The following is a 26,059-nucleotide window of genomic DNA, read 5'->3' as shown; positions in this document are numbered from 1 at the left end:
CTACGCGCTCAGCACTTAATGATAAAACAACAGGTCAGTTTAGTGAATATGCGCTCAGCACTTAATGATAAACAACAGGTTAGTTAAGTGAATACGCGCTCAGCACTTAATGATAAAACAACAGGTCAGTTTAGTGAATACGCGCTCAGCACTTAATGATAAAACAACAGGTCAGTTTAGTGAATACGCGCTTAGCACTTAATGATAAAACAACAGGTCAGTTTAGTGACTACGCGCTTAGCACTTAATGATAAAACAACAGGTCAGTTTAGTGAATACGTGCACAGCACTTAATGATAAAACAACAGGTCAGTTTAGTGAATACGTGCACAGCACTTAATGATAAAACAACAGGTCAGTTTAGTGACTACGCGCTTAGCACTTAATGATAAAACAACAGGTCAGTTTAGTGAATACGTGCACAGCACTTAATGATAAAACAACAGGTCAGTTTAGTGAATACGCGCTTAGCATTTAATGATAAAACAAGAGGTCAGTTTTGTGACTACGCGCTTAGCACTTAATGATAAAACAACAGGTCAATTTTGTGTCTACGCGCTTAGCACTTAATGATAAAACAACAGGTCAGTTTAGTGAATACGCGCTCAGCACTTAATGATAAAACAACAGGTCAGTTTAGTGACTACGCACTCAGCACTTAATGATAAAACAACAGGTCAGTTTAGTGAATACGCGCTCAGCACTTAATGATAAAACAACAGGTCAGTTTAGTGAATACGCGCTCAGCACTCAATGATAAAACAACAGGTCAGTTTAGTGAATACACGCTCAGCACTCAATGATAAAACAACAGGTCAGTTTAGTGAATACGCGCTCAGCACATAATGATAAAACAACAGGTCAGATTAGTGAATACGCGCTCAGCACTTAATGATAAAACAACAGGTCAGTTTAGTGAATACGCGCACAGCACTTAATGATAAAACATTGTTGCATCTGAATGCCTCATACTATTTGCAGAAACAAACAGGAACCGTCAAGTTAATTTCTCTCTCTCTACTTCCACTTTCTGTTTTACTCGTCAGATAAAAACACTGTGCAGGTTAAACAGGATCTAAAGGTAAGTGCTCAAGTAAAAGGGTCCGGAGGGCCAAACATGGGTCACACTGGACAACAAGTGAGAATGGTAGGAAGGGCATAAGGCAAAAGAGAGACAGACACTAATGTGAGAGGGAAAGAGACAGACATTAATTTGAGAGGGAAAGAGACAGACATTAATGTGAGAGGGAAAGAGAAAGACATTAATGTGAGAGGGAAAGAGACAGACATTATTGTGCAAGGGAAAGAGACAGACATTAGTGTGAGAGGGAAAGAGACAGACATTAATGTGAGAGGGAAAGAGACAGACATTATTGTGCGAGGGAAACAGACAGACATTAGTGTGAGAGGGAAAGAGACAAACACTAATGTGAGAGGGAAGAGACAGACATTAATGTGAGAGGGAAAGAGACAGACACTAATGTGAGAGGGAAAGAGACGTACACAAATGTGAGGGGGAAAGAGACAGACACTAATGTGAGAGGGAAGAGACAGACATTAATGTGAGAGGGAAAGAGACAGACACTAATATGAGAGGGAAAGAGACAGACATTAATGTGAGAGGGAAAGAGACATACATTAATATGAGAGGGAAAGAGACAGACATTAGTGTGAGAGAGAAAGAGACAGACACTAATATGAGAGGGAAGAGACAGACATTAATGTGAGAGGGAAAGAGACAGACACTAACGTGAGAGGGAAAGAGACAGTCATTAATGTGAGAGGGAAAAAGACAAACATTAGTGTGAGAGGGAAAGAGACAGACATTAGTGTGAGAGGGAAAGAGACAGACACTAATGTGAGAGGGAAAGAAACAGACATTAATGTGAGAGGGAAAGAGACAGACATTAATGTGAGAGGGAAAGAGACAGACATTAATGTGAAAGGGAAAGAGACAGACATTAATGTGAGAGGGAAATAGACAGACAGTAATGTGAGAGGGAAAGAGACAGACACTAATGTGAGAGGCAAAGAGACAGACACTAATGTGAGAGGGAAAGAAACAGACATTAATGTGAGAGGGAAAGAGACAGACATTAATGTGAGAGGGAAAGAGACAGACATTAATGTGAGAGGGAAAGAGACAGACATTAATGTGAGAGGGAAAGAGACAGACATTAATGTGAGAGGGAAAGAGACAGATATTAATGTGAGAGGGAAAGAGACAGACATTAATGTGAGAGGGAAAGAGACAGACATTAATGTGAGAGGGAAAGAGACAAACAGTAATGTGAGAGGGAAAGAGACAGACATTAATGTGAGAGGCAAAGAGACAGACACTAATGTGAGAGGGAAAGAAACAGACATTAATGTGAGAGGGAAAGAGACAGACATTAATGTGAGAGGGAAAGAGACAGACAGTAGTGTGAGAGGCAAAGAGACAGACACTAATGTGAGAGGGAAAGAAACAGACATTAATGTGAGAGGGAAAGAGACAGACACTAATGTGAGAGGGAAAGAGACAGACATTAGTGTTAGAGGGAAAGAGACATACATTAATATGAGAGGGAAAGAGACAGACATTAATGCGAGAGGGAAAGAGACATACACTAATGTGAGAGGGAAAGAGACAGATATTAATGTGAGAGGGAAAGAGACAGACATTAATGTGAGAGGGAAAGAGACAGACATTAATGTGAGAGGGAAAGAGACAGACATTAATGTGAGAGGGAAAGAGACAGACATTAATGTGAGAGGCAAAGAGACAGACATTAATGTGAGAGGGAAAGAGACAGATATTAATGTGAGAGGGAAAGAGACAGACATTAATGTGAGAGGGAAAGAGACAGACATTAATGTGAGAGGGAAAGAGACAAACAGTAATGTGAGAGGGAAAGAGACAGACATTAATGTGAGAGGCAAAGAGACAGACACTAATGTGAGAGGGAAAGAAACAGACATTAATGTGAGAGGGAAAGAGACAGACATTAATGTGAGAGGGAAAGAGACAGACAGTAGTGTGAGAGGCAAAGAGACATACACTAATGTGAGAGGGAAAGAGACAGACATTAATGTGAGAGGGAAAGAGACAAACAGTAATGTGAGAGGGAAAGAGACAGACATTAATGTGAGAGGCAAAGAGACAGACACTAATGTGAGAGGGAAAGAAACAGACATTAATGTGAGAGGGAAAGAGACAGACATTAATGTGAGAGGGAAAGAGACAGACAGTAGTGTGAGAGGCAAAGAGACAGACACTAATGTGAGAGGGAAAGAAACAGACATTAATGTGAGAGGGAAAGAGACAGACATTAGTGTTAGAGGGAAAGAGACAGACATTAATGTGAGAGGGAAAGAGACAGACACTAATGTTAGAGGGAACGAGACAGACAGTGATGTGAGAGGGAAAGAGACAGACAGTAATGTGAGAGGGAAAGAGACAGACAGTAATGTGAGAGGGAAAGACAGACATTAATGTGAGAGGGAAAGAGACAGACACTAATGTGAGAGGGAAAGAGACATACACTAATGTGAGAGGGAAAGACACAGACATTAATATGAAATGGAATGAGAAAGACATTAATGTTAGAGGGAAAGAGACAGACATTAGTGTGAGAGGGAAAGAGACAGACAGTAATGTTAGAGGGAAAGAGACAGACACTAATGTGAAAGGGAAAGAGACAGACACTAATGTAAGAGGGAAAGAGACAGACATTAATGCGAGAGGGAAAGAGACATATACACTAATGTGAGAGGGAAAGAGACAGACATTAATGTGAGAGGGAAAGAGAAAGACATTAATGTGAGAGGAAATGAGACAGACATTATTGTGCGAGGGAAAGAGACAGACATTTGTGTAAGAGGGAAAGAGACAGACATTAATGTGAGAGGGAAAGAGACAGACATTATTGCGCGAGGGAAAGAGACAGACATTAGTGTGAGAGGGAAAGAGACATACACTAATGTGAGAGGGAAAGAGACAGACACTAATGTGAGAGGTAAGAGACAGACATTAATGTGAGAGGGAAAGAGACAGACACTAATGTGAGAGGGAAAGAGACATACACTGATGTGAGAGGGAAAGAGACATACACTAATGTGAGAGGGAAAGAGACATACACTAATGTGAGAGGGAAAGAGACAGACATTAATGTGAGAGGGAAAGAGACAGACATTAATGTGAGAGGGAAAGAGACAGACACTAATGTAAGAGGGAAAGAGACAGACATTAATGTGAGAGGGAAAGAGACATACACTAATGTGAGAGGGAAAGAGACAGATATTAATGTGAGAGAGAAAGAGACATATACTAATGTGAGAGGGAAAGAGACAGATATTAATGTGAGAGGGAAAGAGACAGACATTATTGTGAGAGGGAAAGAGACAGACATTAGTGTGAGAGAGAAAGAGACAGACACTAATGTGAGAGGGAAGAGACAGACATTAATGTGAGAGGGAAAGAGACAGAAACTAATGTGAGAGGGAAAGAGACAGTCATTAATGTGAGAGGGAAAAAGACAAACATTAGTGTGAGAGGGAAAGAGACAGACATTAGTGTGAGAGGGAAAGAGACAGACATTAGTGTGAGAGGGAAAGAGACAGACACTAATCTGAGAGGGAAAGAGACAGACACTAATGTGAGAGGGAAAGAGACAGACATTAATGTGAGAGGGAAAGAGACAGACATTATTGTGAGAGGGAAAGAGACAGACACTAATGTGAGAGGGAAATAGACAGACAATAATGTGAGAGGGAAAGAGACAGACATTAATGTGAGAGGGAAAGAGACAGACATTAATGTGAGAGGGAAAGACACAGACAGTAATGTGAGAGGGAAAGAGACAGACATTAATGTGAGAGGCAAAGAGACAGACACTAATGTGAGAGGGAAAGAAACAGACATTAATGTGAGAGGGAAAGAGACAGACATTAATGTGAGAGGGAAAGAGACTGACATTAATGTGAGAGGGAAAGAGACAGACAGTAGTGTGAGAGGCAAAGAGACAGACACTAATGTGAGAGGGAAAGAAACAGACATTAATGTGAGAGGGAAAGAGACAGACACTAATGTGAGAGGGAAAGAGACAGACATTAGTGTTAGAGGGATAGAGACAGGCAGTAATGTGAGAGGGAAAGAGACAGACACTAATGTTAGAGGGAACGAGACAGACAGTGATGTGAGAGGGAAAGAGACAGACAGTAATGTGAGAGGGAAAGAGACTGACAGTAATGTGAGAGGGAAAGAGACAGACACTAATGTGAGAGGGAAAGAGACAGACAGTAATGTGAGAGGGAAAGAGACAGATACTAATGTGAGAGGGAAAGAGACAAACACTAATGTTAGAGGGAAAGAGACAGACACTAATGTGAGAGGGAATGAGAAAGACATTAATGTTAGAGGGAAAGAGACAGACACTAATGTGAGAGGGAAAGAGACAGACTCTAATGTTAGAGGGAATGAGAAAGACAGTGATGTGAGAGGGAGAGAGACATACAGTAATGTGAGAGGGAAAGAGACAGACAGTAATGTTAGAGGGAAAGAGACAGAAACTAATGTGAGTGGGAAAGAGACAGACAGCAATGTGAGAGGGAAAGAGACAGACAGTAATGTGAGAGGGAATGAGACAGACAGTAATGTGAGAGGGAAAGAAACAGACATTAGTGTTAGAGGGAAAGAGACAGACAGTAATGTGAGAGGGAAAGAGACAGACACTAATGTTAGAGGGAACAAGACAGACAGTGATGTGAGAGGGAAAGAGACAGACAGTAATGTTAGAGGGAAAGAGACAGACAGTAATGTGAGAGGGAAAGACACAGACAGTAATGTGAAAGGGAATGAGAAAGACATTAATGTTAGAGGGAAAGAGACAGACATTAGTGTGAGAGGGAAAGAGACAGACACTAATGTGAGAGGGAAAGAGACAGACATTAGTGTTAGAGGGAAAGAGACAGACAGTAATGTGAGAGGGAAGGAGTCAGACACTAATGTTAGAGGGAACGAGATAGACAGTGATGTGAGAGGGAAAGAGACAGACAGTAATGTGAGAGGGAAAGAGACAGACAGTAATGTGAGAGGGAAAGACACAGACAGTAATGTGAAAGGGAATGAGAAAGACATTAATGTTAGAGGGAAAGAGACAGACATTAGTGTGAGAGGGAAAGAGACAGACACTAATGTGAGAGGGAAAGAGACAGACAGTAATGTAAGAGGGAAATAGACAGACACTAATATGAGAGGGAAAGAGACAGACAGTAATGTGAGAGGGAAAGAGACAGACACTAATGTGAGAGGGAAAGAGACAGACAGTAATGTGAGAGGGAAAAAGACAGACACTAATGTTAGAGGGAACGAGACAGACAGTGATGTGAGAGGGAGAGAGAAAGACATTAATGTGAGAGGGAAAGAGACAGACACTAATGTGAGAGGGAATGAGAAAGACATTAATGTTAGAGGGAAAGAGACAGACACTAATGTGAGAGGGAAAGAGACAGACACTAATGTGAGAAGGAATGAGAAAGACATTAATGTTAGAGGGAAATAGACAGAAACTAATGTGAGAGGGAAAGAGACAGACAGTAATGTGAGACTGAAAGAGACAGACACTAATGTTAGAGGGAATGAGAAAGACAATGATGTGAGAGGGAGAGAGACAGACAGTAATGTGAGAGGGAAAGAGACAGACAGTAATGTGAGAGGGAAAGAGACAGAAACTAATGTGAGAGGGAAAGAGACAGACAGTAATGTGAGAGGGAATGAGACAGACAGTAATGTGAGAGGGAATGAGAAAGACATTAATGTTAGAGGGAAAGAGACAGACACTAATGTGAGAGGGAAAGAGACAGACACTAATGTTAGAGGGAATGAGAAAGACAGTGATGTGAGAGGGAGAGAGACAGATAGTAATGTGAGAGTTAAAGACACAGACATTTATGTGAGAGGGAATGAGAAAGACATTAATGTTAGAGGGAAAGAGACAGAAACTAATGTAATGTGAGAGGGAACAAGACAGACAGTAATGTGAGAGGGAAAGAGACAGACAGTAATGTAATGTGAGAGGGAAAGTGACATACATTAATGTGAGAGTCAAAGAGGCAGACATTAATGTGAGAGGGAAAGAGACAAAGATTAGTTTGAGAGGGAAAGAGACAGACATAAGCGTGAGAGGGAAAAAACAGACGTAAGTGTGAGATGGAAAGAGACAGACAGTAATGTGAGAGGGAAAGAGACAGACACTAATGTGAGAGGGAAAGAGACAGTCGATGTGAGAGGGAAAAAGACAGACATTAGTGTGAGAGGGAAAGAGACAGACATTAATGTGAGAGGGAAAGAGACAGACAGTAATTTGAGGGAAAGAGGCAGACATTAATGTGAGAGGGAAAGAGACAGACAGTAATGTGAGGGAAAGAGGCAGACATTAATATGAGAAGGAAAGAGGCAGACATTAATGTGAGGTGGAAAGAGACAGACATTAGTGTGAGAGGGAAAGAGACAGACAGTAATGTGAGAGGGAAAGAGACAGACATTAGTGTGAGAGGGAAAGAGACAGACAGTAATGTGTGAAGGAAAGAGACAGACACCACCTGTCCCACGTGCATATTTAGCCTGCATGCCATCTTCGCCTTGGTTTCCCTCCTGCAGTCGTGATAACAATGTTTTATGCTGCCAGTAGAACGATTGTGTCCTAAGCAGCTGACTCGTTCTCCTCCCACAACGTATTCCTGACACGTACCCTCAGGTTAGGGTTCTCCAGCTTAAGTGCCCTCTCCAAGTAGGCCTCAACAAGAGTCTCCTTCTCCTCCTCTGAGTACCTCTCCTCTCTTAGCCTGCCCTTCCCACCTGAAGGGCCAGCAGACACAGACTCTCCCTCCTGTGACTGGGGACCAGCCCTCTCTCTCTCTCCTATGTCCCTGCAGGCTGTGATAGACTACCACCAGCCCCACCCCCACTTGCCACAGTCTGCCCCACTCTCCCTTTTCTCTGTGTATCTAGTTGAGGCTGACTCCTCCTCTGCCAGGGTTTGAGGAAGGACAAATCCTCCACCCAAACCTCGGGTCCTAGACCTGCCCATACTACTCCCTACTTCCCCAATCCCTCTATCACCCCTCTCCACTGCCCTCCCCCTAGCCACCCCCCTCCTAACTCAACTAGGCCTATCCATCCCTTTTTCCTTCCTCCCTAACTCTAACCTAACACTAAATTCCCTAGCTTACCTACCTATACTAATTCACCTAACTAAACCCTAAAGTAAGTATCCCCAAAACTAACTACCTAACCTATCTAGACCCTAACGATCTCTATTCTATATCTCTGCAAATAAAAGAAGAATGTGGGGGTGAAATTAAACAAAGGAATGTAAATGAAAAGAGGGATTGGCTAAATCGTGAAATAAAATAAAAAAGGATTAGAACAAAATGAAAGCAAAATAATAAGGGATGTAAATAAAGAAAGGAATGGGCTAAATAGTCAAATTAAAAGAAAACAAAATAAAATAAAATAGAAAATATATGAGAATAGAAAAAAAATGACATTAAAAAAATATGGGATGTAAATCAAAAAAGGGATGGGAAAAATATATAAATGAATAAAAGTAAAATAAAGTTATATTGTGGTTAAGGGAAGGGTAGTTAAAGGAGAGATGGGAAGTGGGATCGGGGGTTAATAAAAGGGGTAATAAAGGAATATAGGGATATGGGGGGTAAATTAAATTAAAAAAAAATTTGTTTGTATCAAATAAAAGTGTGTGTTTGTGTTTGTGTGTGTGTGTGTGTGTGTGTGTGTGTGTTTGTGTGTATAAACTAATGTGTGTTAATTAACTAATGTATGGATGTGTGTCTGTGTTTGTGTGTATAAACTAATGTGTATTAATTAACTAATGTATGGATGTGTGTGTATGTGTGTATAAACTAATGTGTATTAATTAACTAATGTATGGATGTGTGTGTGTGTGTGTGTGTGGTGTGTGTGTTTGTGTGTATAAACTAATGTGTGTTAATTAACTAATGTATGGATGCGTGTGTGTGTTTGTGTGTATAAACTAATGTGTGTTAATTTACTAATGTATGGATGTGTGTGTGTGTTTGTGTGGTGTGTGTTTGTGTGTATAAACTAATGTGTGTTAATTAACTAATGTATGGATGCGTGTGTGTGTTTGTGTGTATAAACTAATGTGTGTTAATTAACTAATGTATGGATGTGTGTGTGTGTTTGTGTGTATAAACTAATGTGTGTTAATTAACTAATGTATGGATGTGTGTGTGTGTTTGTGTGTATAAACTAATGTGTGTTAATTAACTAATGTATGGATGTGTGTGTGTGTGTGTTTGTGTGTGTGTATAAACTAATGTGTGTTAATTAACTAATGTATGGATGTGTGTGTGTGTTTGTGTGTATAACTAATGTGTGTTAATTAACTAATGTATGGATGTGTGTGTGTGTTTGTGTGTATAAACTAATGTGTATTAATTAACTAATGTATGGATGTGTGTGTGTGTGTATAAACTAATGTGTGTTAATTTACTAATGTATGGATGTGTGTGTGTGTTTGTGTGTGTGTGTTTCTGTGTATAAACTAATGTGTGTTAATTAACTAATGTATGGATGTGTGTGTGTGTTTGTGTGTGTGTTTGTGTGTATAAACTAATGTGTATTAATTAACTAATGTATGGATGTGTGTGTGTGTTTGTGTGTATAAACTAATGTGTGTTAATAAACTAATGTATGGATGTGTGTGTGTGTTTGTGTGTATAAACTAATGTGTGTTAATTAACTAATGTATGGATGTGTGTGTGTATAAACTAATGTGTGTTATTTAACTAATGTATGGATGTGTGTGTGTGTTTGTGTGTGTGTTTTTGTGTATAAACTAATGTGTGTTAATTAACTAATGTATGGATGTGTGTGTGTGTGTGTTTGTGTGTGTGTTTGTGTGTATAAACTAATGTGTGTTAATTAACTAATGTATGGATGTGTGTGTGTGTGTTTGTGTCTGTGTGTGTATAAACTAATGTGTGTTAATTAACTAATGTATGGATGTGTGTGTTTGTGTGTGTGTGTGTGTTTGTGTGTATAAACTAATGTGTGTTAATTAACTAATGTATGGATGTGTGTGTTTATGTGTGTGTTTGTGTGTATAAACTAATGTGTGTTAATTAACTAATGTATGGATGTGTGTGTTTCTGTGTGTGTGTGTTTGTGTGCATAAACTAATGTGTGTTAATTAACTAATGTATGGATGTGTGTGTGTGTTTGTGTGTATAAATTAATGTGTGTTAATTAACTAATGTATGGATGTGTGTGTGTGTGTGTATAAACTAATTTGTGTTAATTAACTAATGCATGGATGTGTGTGTGTTTGTTTGTGTGTTTGTGTGTATAAACTAATGTGTGTTAATTAACTAATGTATGGATGTGTGTTTGTGTGTTTATGTGTGTTTGTGTGTGTGTGTATAAACTAATGTGTGTCAATTAACTAATGTATGGATGTGTGTGTGTGTGTGTTTGTGTGTGTATAAACTAATGTGTGTTAATTAACTAATGTATGGATGTGTGTGTGTTTATGTGTGTTTGTGTCTGTGTGTGTATAAACTAATGTGTGTTAATTAACTAATGTATGGATGTGTATGTGTGTGTTTGTGTGTTTGTGTGTGTGTGTGTGTGTGTTTGTGTGTGTGTGTGTGTGTGTATAAACTAATGTGTGTTAATTAACTAATGTATGGATATGTGTGTGTGTGTTTGTGTGTTTGTGTGTATAAACTAATGTGTGTTAATTAACTAATGTATGGATGTGTGTGTGTGTGTTTGTGTGTATAAACTAATGTGTGTTAATTAATGTATGGAGACGTATGTGTGTTTGTGTGTGTGTTTGTGTGTATAAACTAATGTGTGTTAATTAACTAATGTATGGATGTGTGTGTTTGTGTGTATAAACTAATGTGTGTTAATTAACTAATGTATGGATGTGTGTGTGTGTTTGTGTGTATAAACTAATGTGTGTTAATTAACTAATGTATGGATGTGTGTGTGTGTTTGTGTGTATAAACTAATGTGTGTTAATTAACTAATGGATGGATGTGTGTGTGTATAAACACAGGCGCAAACTGTTATTCTTATAGACAAAGGTCAGGTTACTACGGCAATGCACTTGTTATGGCACACTTTTCATCAAATCAGACATCGGTTGGCAGCACAAACTTACATACAGTCGGAAATAGCGAGCACGCAAAACGCTATTCTTTTGAATAGAAACCTGGTACTAAATTGGAGCCATAAATTACTTGTTGCTGTCAGCCGCTTCGGTAGCTTACGGCTCCATTTTTAACGGCTCAATGGAAGCGAGCTCTCTGCTAGCTATGTTTACCCCACCACTGTTTTGTGTAGTGTACTCTAATCTGCTCCTCATCATTCTTTTTTAGGCACTCTGTACTGGTACATCATCATCATCAAGTTTCCACACATCTCTAGTTTTGTTCTACTGTCTTGCTTAATTTATTATGATTCGCACCCATACCACTGGTATGATGTGCAACTGTTAGCCATCTCAAATTCTCTGATTTTCCTACACGAAGTGACAACAGCTCTACATTGAAATGTGTTCTGTCTATGTCTCTGTGTAGGATCATTGCGGGAGCACAGCAGGGTTGGTCTTATGTACAGAACAAAAGGATAGATGTAGAATATCACTTAGAATCCATGGGTTCCTGGATATTTAGAGGCAATTCAGGAAGGCCAGAGATTTTATTTTATTTGTGTGGACTGTTCATAATGAAAGTGTATTCTGCACTACTTCCTACATTCAGTTTATCTCAACTTAAGAATTACTCAGGCAGTATATTTATGCATTTACTAAAACCACTACATGCAGACATCCCAACTCTCCCGGAATGTCCGGGAGTCTCCCCCATTGAAATAGCGGCTCCCTGATACCTGCAAATTAAACACAATCTCCCGGAAATAGCGGTACCAGAGAAAATGAAATGTGTGTCTGCACTTTTCTTTTCTACCTCTGTGTTCCTTTCTAGACTTTTTCTCCCCTTCCTGATCTCTACTCTACTCTAGTGCAGTGCAAGACATCAGCAGACTGGATATATATAGGTGAGATGTGCAGACTCCCATACCTCTATATTGTGCAGGCTCCCATACCTCTATATTGTGCAGGCTTCCATACCTCTATATTTTGCAGGCTTCCATACCTCTATATTGTGCAGGCTCCCATACCTCTATATTGTGCAGGCTCTCATACCTCTATATTGTGCAGGCTTACATATCTCTATATTGTGCAGGCTCCCATACCTCTATATTGTACAGGCTCCCATACCTCTATATTGTGCAGGTTCCAATACCTCTATATTGTGCAGGCTCCCATGCCTCTATATTGTGCAGACTCCCATAACTCTATATTGTGCACACTCCCATATCTCTATATTGTGCAGACACTCCCATACCTCTATATTGTCCAGGCTCCCATACCTCTATATTGTGCAGACTGCCATAACTCTATATGGTGCACACTCCCATATCTCTATTTTGTGCAGACACTCCCATACCTCTATATTGTCAAGGCTCCCATACCTCTATATTGTGCAGACTGCCATAACTCTATATTGTGCACACTCCCATACCTCTATATTGTGCAGACACTCCCAAACCTCTATATTGTGCAGGCTCCCATGCCTCTATATTTTACAGACACTCCCATACCTCTATATTGTACATGTTCCCATACCTCTATATTGTGCAGGCTCCCATACCTCTATATTGTGCAGACTTCCATACCTCTATATTGTGCAGACTCCCATAACTCTATATTGTGCACACTCCCATACCTCTATATTGTGCAGACAGTCCCATACCTCTATATTGTGCAGGCTCCCATACCTCTATATTGTGCAGACACTCCCATACCTCTATATTGTGCAGGCTCCCATACCTCTATATTGTGCAGACTTCCATACCTCTATATTGTGTAGACTCCCATAACTCTATATTGTGCACACTCCCATACCTCTATATTGTGCAGAAACTCCCATACCTCTATATTGTGCAGGCTCCCATACCTCTATATTGTACAGACTGCCATAACTCTATATTGTGCACACTCCCATAACTCTATATTGTGCAAGCTCCCATACCTCTATATTGTGCAGACACTACCATACCTCTATATTGTGCAGGCTCCCATACCTCTATATTGTGCAGGCTCCCATACCTCTATATTGTGCAGACACTTCCATACCTCTATATTGTGCAGGCTTCCATACCTCTATATTGTGAAGGCTCCCATACCTCTATATTGTGCAGGCTCCCATACCTCTATATTGTGCAGACGTCCATACCTCTATATTGTACAGACTCCCATAACTCTATATTGTGCACACTTCCATACCATTATATTGTGCAGACACTCCCATACCTCTTTATTGTGAAAGCTCCCATACATCTATATTGTGCAGACTTCCATAACTCTATATTGTGCACACTCCCTTACCTCTATATTGTGCAGGCTCCCATACCTCTATATTGTGCAGGCTCACATACCTCTATATTGTGCAGACGCCCATACCTCTATATTGTGCAGACGCCCATACCTCTATGTTGTGCAGGCTCCCATACCTCTATATTGTGCAGGTTCCCATACCTCTATATTGTGCAGGCTCCCATGCCTCTATATTGTGCAGGTTCCCATACCTCTATATTGTGCAGGATCCCATGCCTCTATATTGTGCAGGCTTCAATACCTCTATATTGTGCAGGTTCCCATACCTCTATATTGTGCAGGCTCCCATACCTCTATATTGTGCAGACACTTCCATACCTCTATATTGTGCATGCTCCCATACCTCTATATTGTGAAGGCTCCCATACCTCTATATATTGCAGGCTCGCATACCTCTATATTGTGCAGACTTCCATACCTCTATATTGTGCAGACTCCCATAACTCTATATTGTGCACACTCCCATACCTCTGTATTATGCAGACACTCAAATACCTCTTTATTGTGAAAGTTCCCATACCTCTATATTGTGCAGACTGCCATAACTCTATATTGTGCACACTCCCATACCTCTATATTGTGCAGGCTTTCATACCTCTATATTGTGCAGGCTTCCATATCTCTATATTGTGCAGGCTCCCATACCTCTATATTGTACAGGCTCCCATACCTCTATATTGTGCAGGTTCCCATACCTCTATATTGTGCAGGCTCCCGTACCTCTATATTGTGCAGACTCCCATAACTCTATATTGTGCACACTCCCATATCTCTATATTGTGCAGACACTCCCATACCTCTATATTGTCCAGGCTCCCATACCTCTATATTGTGCAGACTGCCATAACTCTATATGGTGCACACTTCCATATCTCTATTTTGTGCAGACACTCCCATACCTCTATATTGTCCAGGCTCCCATACCTCTATATTGTGCAGACTGCCATAACTCTATATTGTGCATACTCCCATACCTCTATATTGTGCAGGCTTCCATACCTCTATATTGTGCAGACACTCCCATACCTCTATATTGTGCAGGCTCCCATGCCTCTATATTTTACAGACACTCCCATACCTCTATATTGTACATGTTCCCATACCTCTATATTGTGCAGGCTCCCATACCTCTATATTGTGCAGACTTTCATACCTCTATGTTGTGCAGACTCCCATAACTCTATATTGTGCACACTCCCATACCTCTATATTGTGCAGACAGTCCCATACCTCTATATTGTGCAGGCTCCCATACCTCTATATTGTGCAGACACTCCCATACCTCTATATTGTGCAGGCTCCCATACCTCTATATTGTGCAGGCTCCCATACCTCTATATTGTGCAGACTTCCATACCTCTATATTGTGTAGACTCCCATAACTCTATATTGTGCACACTCCCATACCTCTATATTGTGCAGACACTCCCATACCTCTATATTGTGCAGGCTCCCATACCTCTATATTGTACAGACTGCCATAACTCTATATTGTGCACACTCCCATAACTCTATATTGTGCAGGCTCCCATACCTCTATATTGTGCAGACACTACCATACCTCTATATTGTGCAGGCTCCCATACCTCTATATTGTGCAGGTTCCCATACCTCTATATTGTGCAGACACTTCCATACCTCTATATTGTGCAGGCTTCCATACCTCTATATTGTGAAGGCTCCCATATCTCTATATTGTGCAGGCTCCCATACCTCTATATTGTGCAGACGTCCATACCTCTATATTGTACAGACTCCCATAACTCTATATTGTGCACACTTCCATACCTTTATATTATGCAGACACTCCCATACCTCTTTATTGTGAAAGCTCCCATACCTCTATATTGTGCAGACTTCCATAACTCTATATTGTGCACACTCCCTTACCTCTATATTATGCAGGCTCACATACCTCTATATTGTGCAGGCTCACATACCTCTATATTGTGCAGATGCCCATACCTCTATATTGTGCAGACACCCATACCTCTATATTGTGCAGGCTCCCATACCTCTATATTGTGCAGGTTCCCATACCTCTATATTGTGCAGGCTCCCATGCCTCTATATTGTGCAGGTTCCCATACCTCTATATTGTGCAGGATCCCATGCCTCTATATTGTGCAGGCTTCAATACCTCTATATTGTGCAGGTTCCCATACCTCTATATTGTGCAGGCTCCCATACCTCTATATTGTGCAGGCTCCCATACCTCTATATTGTGCAGACACTTCCATACCTCTATATTGTGCATGCTCCCATACCTCTATATTGTGAAGGCTCCCATACCTCTATATTGTGCAGGCTCCCATACCTCTATATTTTGCAGACTTCCATACCTCTATATTGTGCAGACTCCAATAACTCTATATTGTGCACACTCCCATACCTCTGTATTATGCAGACACTCCAATACCTCTTTATTGTGAAAGCTCCCATACCTCTATATTGTGCAGACTGCCATAACTCTATATTGTGCACACTCCCATACCTCTATATTGTGCAGGCTCCCATACCTCTATATTGTGCAGGCTCCCATACCTCTATATTGTGCAGACTTCCATACCTCTATATTGTGCAGACTCCCATACCTCTATATAGTGCATGCTCCCAGACCTTTATATTGTGCAGACTCCCATACTCTTAAGAGGTCAAGGGTAGTGGAGCAACCTATGCCTGTAACAGAGGGGAAGGTGTCTTGTAATGGTGAGAGAAAGGTAATCTAAAAAATGATGTTTTCTAGTTCAGTTTTACAATTTCTGCCATGAGCTGTACAAAGTATGGATAACATTATATATTTATATTAATATATAAATATAATCAGATGGAGAGCACTCTCACTTCTTAGGTCACTCTACCAGGGTGCATGCAGGAGTTGAATAATAATAGTGAATAGAGGCAGCACTCACTGGTCTTTTTAAATGTGCAATTTATTTTGTGACGTTTCGGGGACCGTATCCCCTTCCTCAGACAGAGAACACATAGCAAATGCATTCATTTATGCAAACCTACACCAATGAGACATAAAAAGTGAAAAAAACACCAAAAGGTTGTCATAGCAACCTCACATACAATGTACACACCAACACAGCTCACCCAATAGACAGGCAAGTAAACATATAACATCAGATCCTGACAGTTCTCATCTATTCACTAATAATCCCCATGTACAATGTTAACTAAATAAACAGAACATGAACTGCTGTTTAAACAAGAAAAAACATAGCCAAAATAAGATCACAGCATGTATGGTACTGACAATAATAAATGAAATAACATAACCCACAGAGTACATATAGCAGCAGACAGACAATAAACTTGGTAATATGCTATACCAGAAACCGACTGATAGGAATGCATTGCTCCACGCCACTAGTTGTCACCCCAAGGCACTACTACAAGCGCTACCACAAGCCCAACTGACAAGGGTGGCTATGTTTTTTCTTGTTTAAACAGCAGTTCATGTTCTGTTTATTTAGTTAACATTGTACATGAGGATTATTAGTGAATAGATGAGAACTATCAGGATCTGATGTTATATGTTTACTTGCCTGTCTATTGGTTGAGCTGTGTGGGTGTGTACATTGTTTGTGAGGTTGCTATGACAACCTTTTGGCGTTTTTTCCACTTTTGGGGGTGGGTCTTATGTCTCATTGGTGTAGGTTTGCATAAATGAATACATTTTCTATGTGTTCTCTGTCTGAGGAAGGGGATACAGTCCCCAAACGTCACAAAATAAATTGCACATTTAAAAAGACCAGTGAGTGCTGTCTCTATTCACTATTATTATATTTATATATATATATATATATATATATATATATATATATATATATATATATATATATACACATATACACTATATATATATATATATATATATATATATATATATATATATATATATATATATATATATATATAACATGCATAGATTATATATCTAAAAAAAAGATATATATAATTTGGTCAGGTAACAATTTAAAGGGACATTAAACCACTTTTTTTTTTTGGGGGGGGGGGGGGGGGTTGCGCAGTAGCCGGTGAAGCCACCACCCTGAAATTAGTTTTTGCAGGTTGGGATGTCTGTACATGTATAAGTGGCTGCACTTGCTTATAATACACAGCTGTTATAGAAAAGCAAAAAGGGTCTGGTTCTTTATGTATATATAAAATGAAGGACCCAGTGTGGTATTCTATGTCTTGTTTAATGCTCCCCTCCTCATTTGTTTAATTTGTTTCACATTTAGTTACTAGGATGTCACCCCCTTGGTTTATATTGTTCTAGGTTTCTGTGGTTAGTGCTGCACACATGTGAAGAGCAGTAATGCTGCTGTAAGCTGCCCCATAGATACAGTGTGACAACAACTAAAAGGCTGAAACATGTACTGTACTTTATAAAAAAAAAAAAAACAATCTTGCATTGCATTTAATGGGACTGTCATGTTGAATATACAGAATATACACACACATACAGTGGTTTAAAGGGACAGTATACACTCATTGTCATATAACTGCATGTAATAGACAGTCACTACTATAAAGGGACAGTATACACTTATTGTCATATAACTGCATGTAATAGACAGTCACTACTATACAGGGACAGTATACACCTATTTACATATAACTGCATGTAATAGACACTACTATACAGGGACAGTATACACCTATTTACATATAACTGCATGTAATAGACATTACTATACAGGGACAGTATACAGCTATTTACATATAACTGCATGTAATAGACACTACTATACAGGGACAGTATATACCTATTTACATATAACTGCATGTAATAGACACTACTATACAGGTACAGTATACACCTATTTACATATAACTGCATGTAATAGACACTACTATACAGGGACAGTATACATCTATTTACATATAACTGCATGTAATAGACACTACTATACAGGGACAGTATACATCTATTTACATATAACTGCATGTAATAGACACTACTATACAGGGACAGTATACACCTATTTACATATAACTGCATGTAATAGACACTACTATACAGGGACAGTATACACCTATTTACATATAACTGCATGTAATAGACACTACTATACAGAGCCAGTTTACACCTATTTACATATAACTGCATGTAATAAACACTACTATACAGGGACAGTATACAGCTATTTATATATAACTGCATGTAATAGACACTACTATAAAGGGACAGTATACACCTATTTACATATAACTGCATGTAATAGACACTACTATACAGGGACAGTATACACCTATTTACATATAACTGCATGTAATAGACACTACTATACAGGGACAGTATACACCTATTTACATATAACTGCATGTAATAGACACTACTATACAGGTACAGTATACACCTATTTACATATAACTGCATGTAATAGACACTACTATAAAGGGACAGTATACACCTATTTACATATAACTGCATGTAATAGACACTACTATAAAGGGACAGTATACACTAATTGTCATATAACTGCATGTTATAGACACTACTATACAGGGACAGTATACACCTATTTACATATAACTGCATGTAATAGACACTAATATACAGGTACAGTATACAGCTATTTATATATAACTGCATGTAATAGACACTACTATACAGGGACAGTATACACCTATTTACATATAACTGCATGTAATAGACACTACTATACAGATACAGTATACACCTATTTACATATAACTGCATGTAATAGACACTACTATACAGGTACAGTATACACCTATTTACATATAACTGCATGTAATTGACACTACTATAAAGGGACAGTATACACCTATTTACATATAACTGCATGTAATAGACACTACTATAAAGGGACAGTATACACTAATTGTCATATAACTGCATGTTATAGACACTACTATACAGGGACAGTATACACCTATTTACATATAACTGCATGTAATAGACACTAATATACAGGTACAGTATACACCTATTTACATATAACTGCATGTAATAGACACTACTATAAAGGGACAGTATACACTAATTGTCATATAACTGCATGTAATAGACACTAATATACAGGTACAGTATACACCTATTTACATATAACTGCATGTAATAGACACTACTATACAGGGACAGTGTACACCTATTTACATATAACTGCATGTAATAGACACTACTATACAGGGACAGTATATAGCTATTTACATATAACTGCATGTAATAGACACTACTATACAGGGACAGTATACACCTATTTACATATAACTGCATGTAATAGACACTACTATACAGATACAGTATACACCTATTTACATATAACTGCATGTAATAGACACTACTATACAGGGACAGTATACACATATTTACATATAACTGCATGTAATAGACACTACTATACAGGGACAGTATACACCTATTTACATATAACTGCATGTAATAGACACTACTATACAGGGACAGTATACACCTATTTACATATAACTGCATGTAATAGACACTACTATAAAGGGACAGTATACAGCTATCATTGCATACCGCATTACTATATACATAGTATTTTGGAATCTTACTTATATATTTATTTAGGTTTTTTTTGTCAGTGGTATGATTTAGTTATAAAAATTATTAGTGCCCCCCCCCCAAGTTTTGACTGTGGTATCTTATGTGCCCCCCTATATATTGTTCCTAGAGTTTCCACTGATGATTAGCAGAGGTGCATGAAATCTATTTAGTGTATAATGTGCAGTAACTCTCTATCACATACCTTCAGTGTAACCTAGGTACCAATATGTCAGCACCATGATTAGCAGGAGGTGCATGAGATGTATTTAGTGTATAATGTGCAGTAACTCTCTATCACATACCTGCAGTGTAACCTAGGTACCAATATGTCAGCACCATGATTGGCAGGATGTGCATGAGATGTATTTAGTGTATAATGTGCAGTAACTATCACATACCTGCAGTGTAACCTAGGTACCAATATGTCAGCACCATGATTAGCAGGAGGTGCATTAGATGTATTTAGTGTATAATGTGCAGTAACTCTCTATCACATACCTGCAGTGTAACCTAGGTACCAATATGTCAGCACCATGATTAGCAGGAGGTGCATGAGATGTATTTAGTGTATAATGTGCAGTAACTCTCTATCACATACCTGCAGTGTAACCTAGGTACCAATATGTCAGCACCATGATTAGCAGGATGTGCATGAGATGTATTTAGTGTATAATGTGCAGTAACTCTCTATCACATACCTGGAGTGTAACCTAGGTACCAATATGTCAGCACCATGATTAGCAGGAGGTGCATGAGATGTATTTAGTGTATAATGTGCAGTAACTCTCTATCACATACTTGCAGTGTAACCTAGGTACCAATATGTCAGCACCATGATTAGCAGGAGGTGCATGAGATGTATTTAGTGTATAATGTGCAGTAACTCTCTATCACATACCTACAGTGTAACCAAGTACCAATATGTCAGCACCATGATTAGCAGGAGGTGCATGAGATGTATTTAGTGTATAATGTGCAGTAACATTCTATCACATACCTGCAGTGTAATCTAGGTACCAATATGTCAGCACCATGATTAGCAGGAGGTGCATGAGATGTATTTAGTGTATAATATGCAGTAACTCTCTATCACATACCTGCAGTGTAACCTAGGTACCAATATGTCAGCACCATGATTAGCAGGAGGTGCATGAGATGTATTTAGTGTATAATGTGCAGTAACTATCTATCACATACCTGCAGTGTAACCTAGGTACCAATATGTCAGCACCATGATTAGCAGGAGGTGCATGAGATGTATTTAGTGTATAATGTGCAGTAACTCTCCCTCACATACCTGGAGTGTAACCTAGGTACCAATATGTCAGCACCATGATTAGCAGGAGGTGCATGAGATGTATTTAGTGTATAATGTGTAGTAACTCTATCACATACCTGCAGTGTAACCTAGGTACCAATATGTCAGCACCATGATTAGCAGGAGGTGCATGAGATGTATTTAGTGTATAATGTGCAGTAACTCTCTATCACATACTTGCAGTGTAACCTAGGTACCAATATGTCAGCACCATGATTAGCAGGTGGTGCATGAGATGTATTTAGTGTATAATGTGCAGTAACTATCTATCACATACCTGCAGTGTAACCTAGGTACCAATATTTCAGCACCATGATTAGCAGAGGTGCATGAGTTGCATTTAGTGTATAATGTTCAGTAACTCTCCCTCACATACCTGCAGTGTAACCTAGGTACCAATATGTCAGCACCATGATTAGCAGGAGGTGCATGAGATGTATTTAGTGTATAATGTGCAGTAACTCTCTATCACATTCTTGCAGTGTAACCTAGGTACCAATATGTCAGCACCATGATTAGCAGGAGGTGCATGAGATGTATTTAGTGTATAATGTGCAGTAACTCTCTATCACATACCCACAGTGTAACCTAGGTACCAATATGTCAGCACCATGATTAGCAGGAGGTGCATGAGATGTATTTAGTGTATAATGTGCAGTAACTCTCTATCACATACCTGCAGTGTAACCTAGGTACCAATATGTCAGCACCATGATTAGCAGGAGGTGCATGAGATGTATTTAGTGTATAATGTGCAGTAACTCTCTATCACATACCTGCAGTGTAACCTAGGTACCAATATGTCAGCACCATGATTAGCAGGAGGTGCATGAGATGTATTTAGTGTATAATGTGCAGTAACTCTCTATCACATACCTGCAGTGTAACCTAGGTACCAATATGTCAGCACCATGATTAGCAGGATGTGCATGAGATGTAGCATTTTGCACAGCATTCATTAAGCAGAGATAATGTTTAATGAATTGCATACCTGTAAGCATTGTATGGAAGCTCTGCACTCAGGAGATAGCTCTTCCATAGGCTCCAATGGGAGCCTCGTTCTCATGCAGATAGACACGGCACAGAACCTAGCTCACTGAATCGGGAAAGTCGAGCAGCGATAGGCAGCAGATTGTTAATGTATATGTATTTAGTTGTCCGGTGTTTTTCCTCTGTCTGCTTTGATGCTTTTTTAGCGAGGTAGAATGTCGGTATAATTCTCAAGGTTACATTAAAAAAAAGAGCAAAAAAACATCTATTTTAAAACATTATTTTTAAATCGTGGACTAGCGCAATCATTCAGATTACTCTGTGGAAGAAGGACGGATTGCTTCTTTTTTCGAAACGCATCAGTTACTCGTAACAAACTTTCTATTTACATGTACTTGATTGCTGCACACTACTTTGATATTTTAACTTATAACTTAAACAACCATAACTTGTAATGGAAATGGATGAGAGCTCACAAACCAAACACACAGACTTGAAGTTGAGTAGCCATGTTTATAATGTATATCGCTATTACTGGTACCTCATATTATATTGAGTTTTTTTCATGTAAGTATATAATACATAGATGGTTACAAGGCTGTTTCATTATTAAACGTACAATATTTACTATTGGCTGCTCTTTTGCTCTTCGTGTCCACACATCCCTGAGAATTATACTGACATTCTACCTCACTAAAAGAGGCATCAAAGCAGACAGGGAGGGGAAAAACTGACCACTAACAGGAACACCTTTTTATATCTTTTGGGTACTTTTTTGCTGCATTTTAGTTACCAAAAGGAATAAATAACTATACCCTTATATTAGACTATGGTATTGGAAATATATATCTATATATTCTTTGGATTTTTGCACTCGCTGGATTTAGGCAAAACATTAATTATTTATTATCGGCTAGATTTAGAGTTTTGTCGGTAACGACCCGAAAAACTAACGCCCGCGTTTTACTGGCAGCACCATAAAAATAACTCTGGTATCGAGAGTCCACATAAAGGCTGCGTTAGGCTCCAAAAAAGGAGCGTAGAGCATTTTTAACGCATCTTCAACTCTCGATACCAGAGTTGCTTACGGACGCGGCCAGCCTCAAAAACGTGCTCGTGCACGATTCCCCCATAGGAAACAATGAGTCTGTTTGAGCTGAAAAAAAAACAAACACCTGCAAAAAAGCAGCGTTCAGCTCCTAACGCAGCCCCATTGTTTGCTATGCGGTAACCCTTCCGATGTCTGCACTTAACACTCTAACATGTACCCCGAGTCTAAACACCCCTAACCTTACACTTATTAACCCCTAATCTGCCACCCCCGCTATCGCTGACCCCTGCATATTATTATTAACCCCTAATCTGCCGCTCCGTAAACCGCCGCTACTTACATTATCCCTATGTACCCCTAATCTGCTGCCCTAACATCGCCGACCCCTATATTATATTTATTAACCCCTAATCTGCCCCCCACAACGTCGCCTCCACCTGCCTACACTTATTAACCCCTAATCTTCCGAGCGGACCTGTGCGCTACTATAATAAAGTTATTAACCCCTAATCCGCCTCACTAACCCTATCATAAATAGTATTAACCCCTAATCTGCCCTCCCTAACATCGCCGACACCTAACTTCAATAATTAACCCCTAATCTGCCGACCGAATCTCGCCGCTATTCTAATAAATGTATTAACCCCTAAAGCTAAGTCTAACCCTAATACTAACACCCCCCTAAGTTAAATATAATTTTAATCTAACGAAATTAATTAACTCTTATTAAATAAATTATTCCTATTTAAAGCTAAATACTTACCTGTAAAATAAATCCTAATATAGCTACAATATAAATTATAATTATATTATAGCTATTTTAGGATTTATATTTATTTTACAGGTAACTTTGTATTTATTTTAACCAGGTACAATAGCTATTAAATAGTTAAGAACTATTTAATAGCTAAAATAGTTAAAATAATTACAAATTTACCTGTAAAAGAAATCCTAACCTAAGTTACAAATAAACCTAACACTAGACTATCAATAAATTAATTAAATAAACTACCTACAATTACCTACAATTAACCTAACACTACACTATCAATAAATTAATTAAATACAATTGCTACAAATAAATACAATTAAATAAACTAGCTAAAGTACAAAAAATAAAAAAGAACTAAGTTACAAAAAATAAAAAAATATTTACAAACATAAGAAAAATATTACAACAATTTTAAACTAATTACACCTACTCTAAGCCCCCTAATAAAATAACAAAGCCCCCCAAAATAAAAAAATGCCCTACCCTATTCTAAATAAAAAAAATTCAAAGCTCTTTTACCTTACCAGCCCTGAACAGGGCCCTTTGCGGGGCATGCCCCAAGAAATACAGCTCTTTTGCCTGTAAAAAAAAACATACAATACCCAAGCCCCCCAACATTACAACCCACCACCCACATACCCCTAATCTAACCAAACCCCCCTTAAATAAACCTAACACTAAGCCCCTGAAGATCATCCTACCTTGTCTTCACCATACCAGGTTCACCGATCGGTCCAGAAGAGCTCCTCCGATGTCCTGATCCAAGCCCAAGCGGGGGGCTGAAGAGGTCCATGATCCGGCTGAAGTCTTCATCCAAGCGGGGCAGAAGAGTTCTTCCATCCGATTGAAGTCTTCATCCAAGCGGCATCCATCCGGAGCGAAGCGGCAGCATCCTGAAGACCTCCACCGCGGAACATCCATCCTGGCCGACGACTGAACGACGAATGACGGTTCCTTTAAATGACGTCATCCAAGATGGCGTCCCTCGAATTCCGATTGGCTGATAGGATTCTATCAGCCAATCGGAATAAAGGTAGGAATATTCTGATTGGCTGATGGAATCAGCCAATCAGAATCAAGTTCAATCCGATTGGCTGATCCATACAGCCAATCAGATTGATCTCGCATTCTATTGGCTGTTCCGATCAGCCAATAGAATGCGAGCTCAATCTGATTGGCTGATTGGATCAGCCAATCGGATTGAACTTGATTCTGATTGGCTGATTCCATCAGCCAATCAGAATATTCCTACCTTAATTCCGATTGGCTGATAGAATCCTATCAGCCAATCGGAATTCGAGGGACGCCATCTTGGATGACGTCATTTAAAGGAACCGTCATTCGTCGTTCAGTCGTCGGCCAGGACGGATGTACCGCAGTGGAGGTCTTCAGGATGCTGCCGCTTCGCTCCGGATGGATGCCGCTTGGATGAAGACTTCAATCGGATGGAAGAACTCTTCTGCCCCGCTTGGATGAAGACTTCAGCCGGATCATGGACCTCTTCAGCCCCCCGCTTGGGCTTGGATCAGGACATCGGAGGAGCTCTTCTGGACCGATCGGTGAACCTGGTATGGTGAAGACAAGGTAGGATGATCTTCAGGGGCTTAGTGTTAGGTTTATTTAAGGGGGGTTTGGGTTAGATTAGGGGTATGTGGGTGGTAGGTTGTAATGTTGGGGGGGGGGGGTATTGTATGTTTTTTTTTTACAGGCAAAAGAGCTGAACTTCTTGGGGCATGCCCCGCAAAGGGCCCTGTTCAGGGCTGGTAAGGTAAAAGAGCTTTTAACTTTAGTAATTTAGAATAGGGTAGGGCATTTTTTATTTTGGGGGGCTTTGTTGTTTTATTAGGGGGCTTAGAGTAGGTGTAATTAGTTTAAAATTGTTGTA

The 26,059-nt window shown here is 39.3% G+C and overlaps 1 protein-coding gene across 2 annotated transcripts in view; it reads left to right on the top strand.

Moving 5' to 3' along the window:
* The first annotated feature begins 1,003 nt into the window (after window positions 1-1,003).
* Window positions 1,004-26,059, top strand: part of LOC128642350 (uncharacterized) — a 129,267-nt gene continuing 104,211 nt past the window's right edge. For both annotated transcript variants that reach the window (XM_053695095.1, XM_053695094.1), the window contains exon 1: window positions 1,004-1,081. The gene's annotated coding sequence lies outside the window, so the exon portion shown is untranslated. The remainder of the gene's footprint in view (window positions 1,082-26,059) is intronic.

Source organism: Bombina bombina, chromosome 11 (assembly GCF_027579735.1).
Source record: "Bombina bombina isolate aBomBom1 chromosome 11, aBomBom1.pri, whole genome shotgun sequence".
In the NCBI taxonomy this organism is placed as follows: Eukaryota; Metazoa; Chordata; class Amphibia; order Anura; family Bombinatoridae; genus Bombina; species Bombina bombina.
The sequence above is the reverse complement of the archived record's forward strand: the minus strand, read 5'-3'. Positions and strand labels throughout refer to the sequence as shown.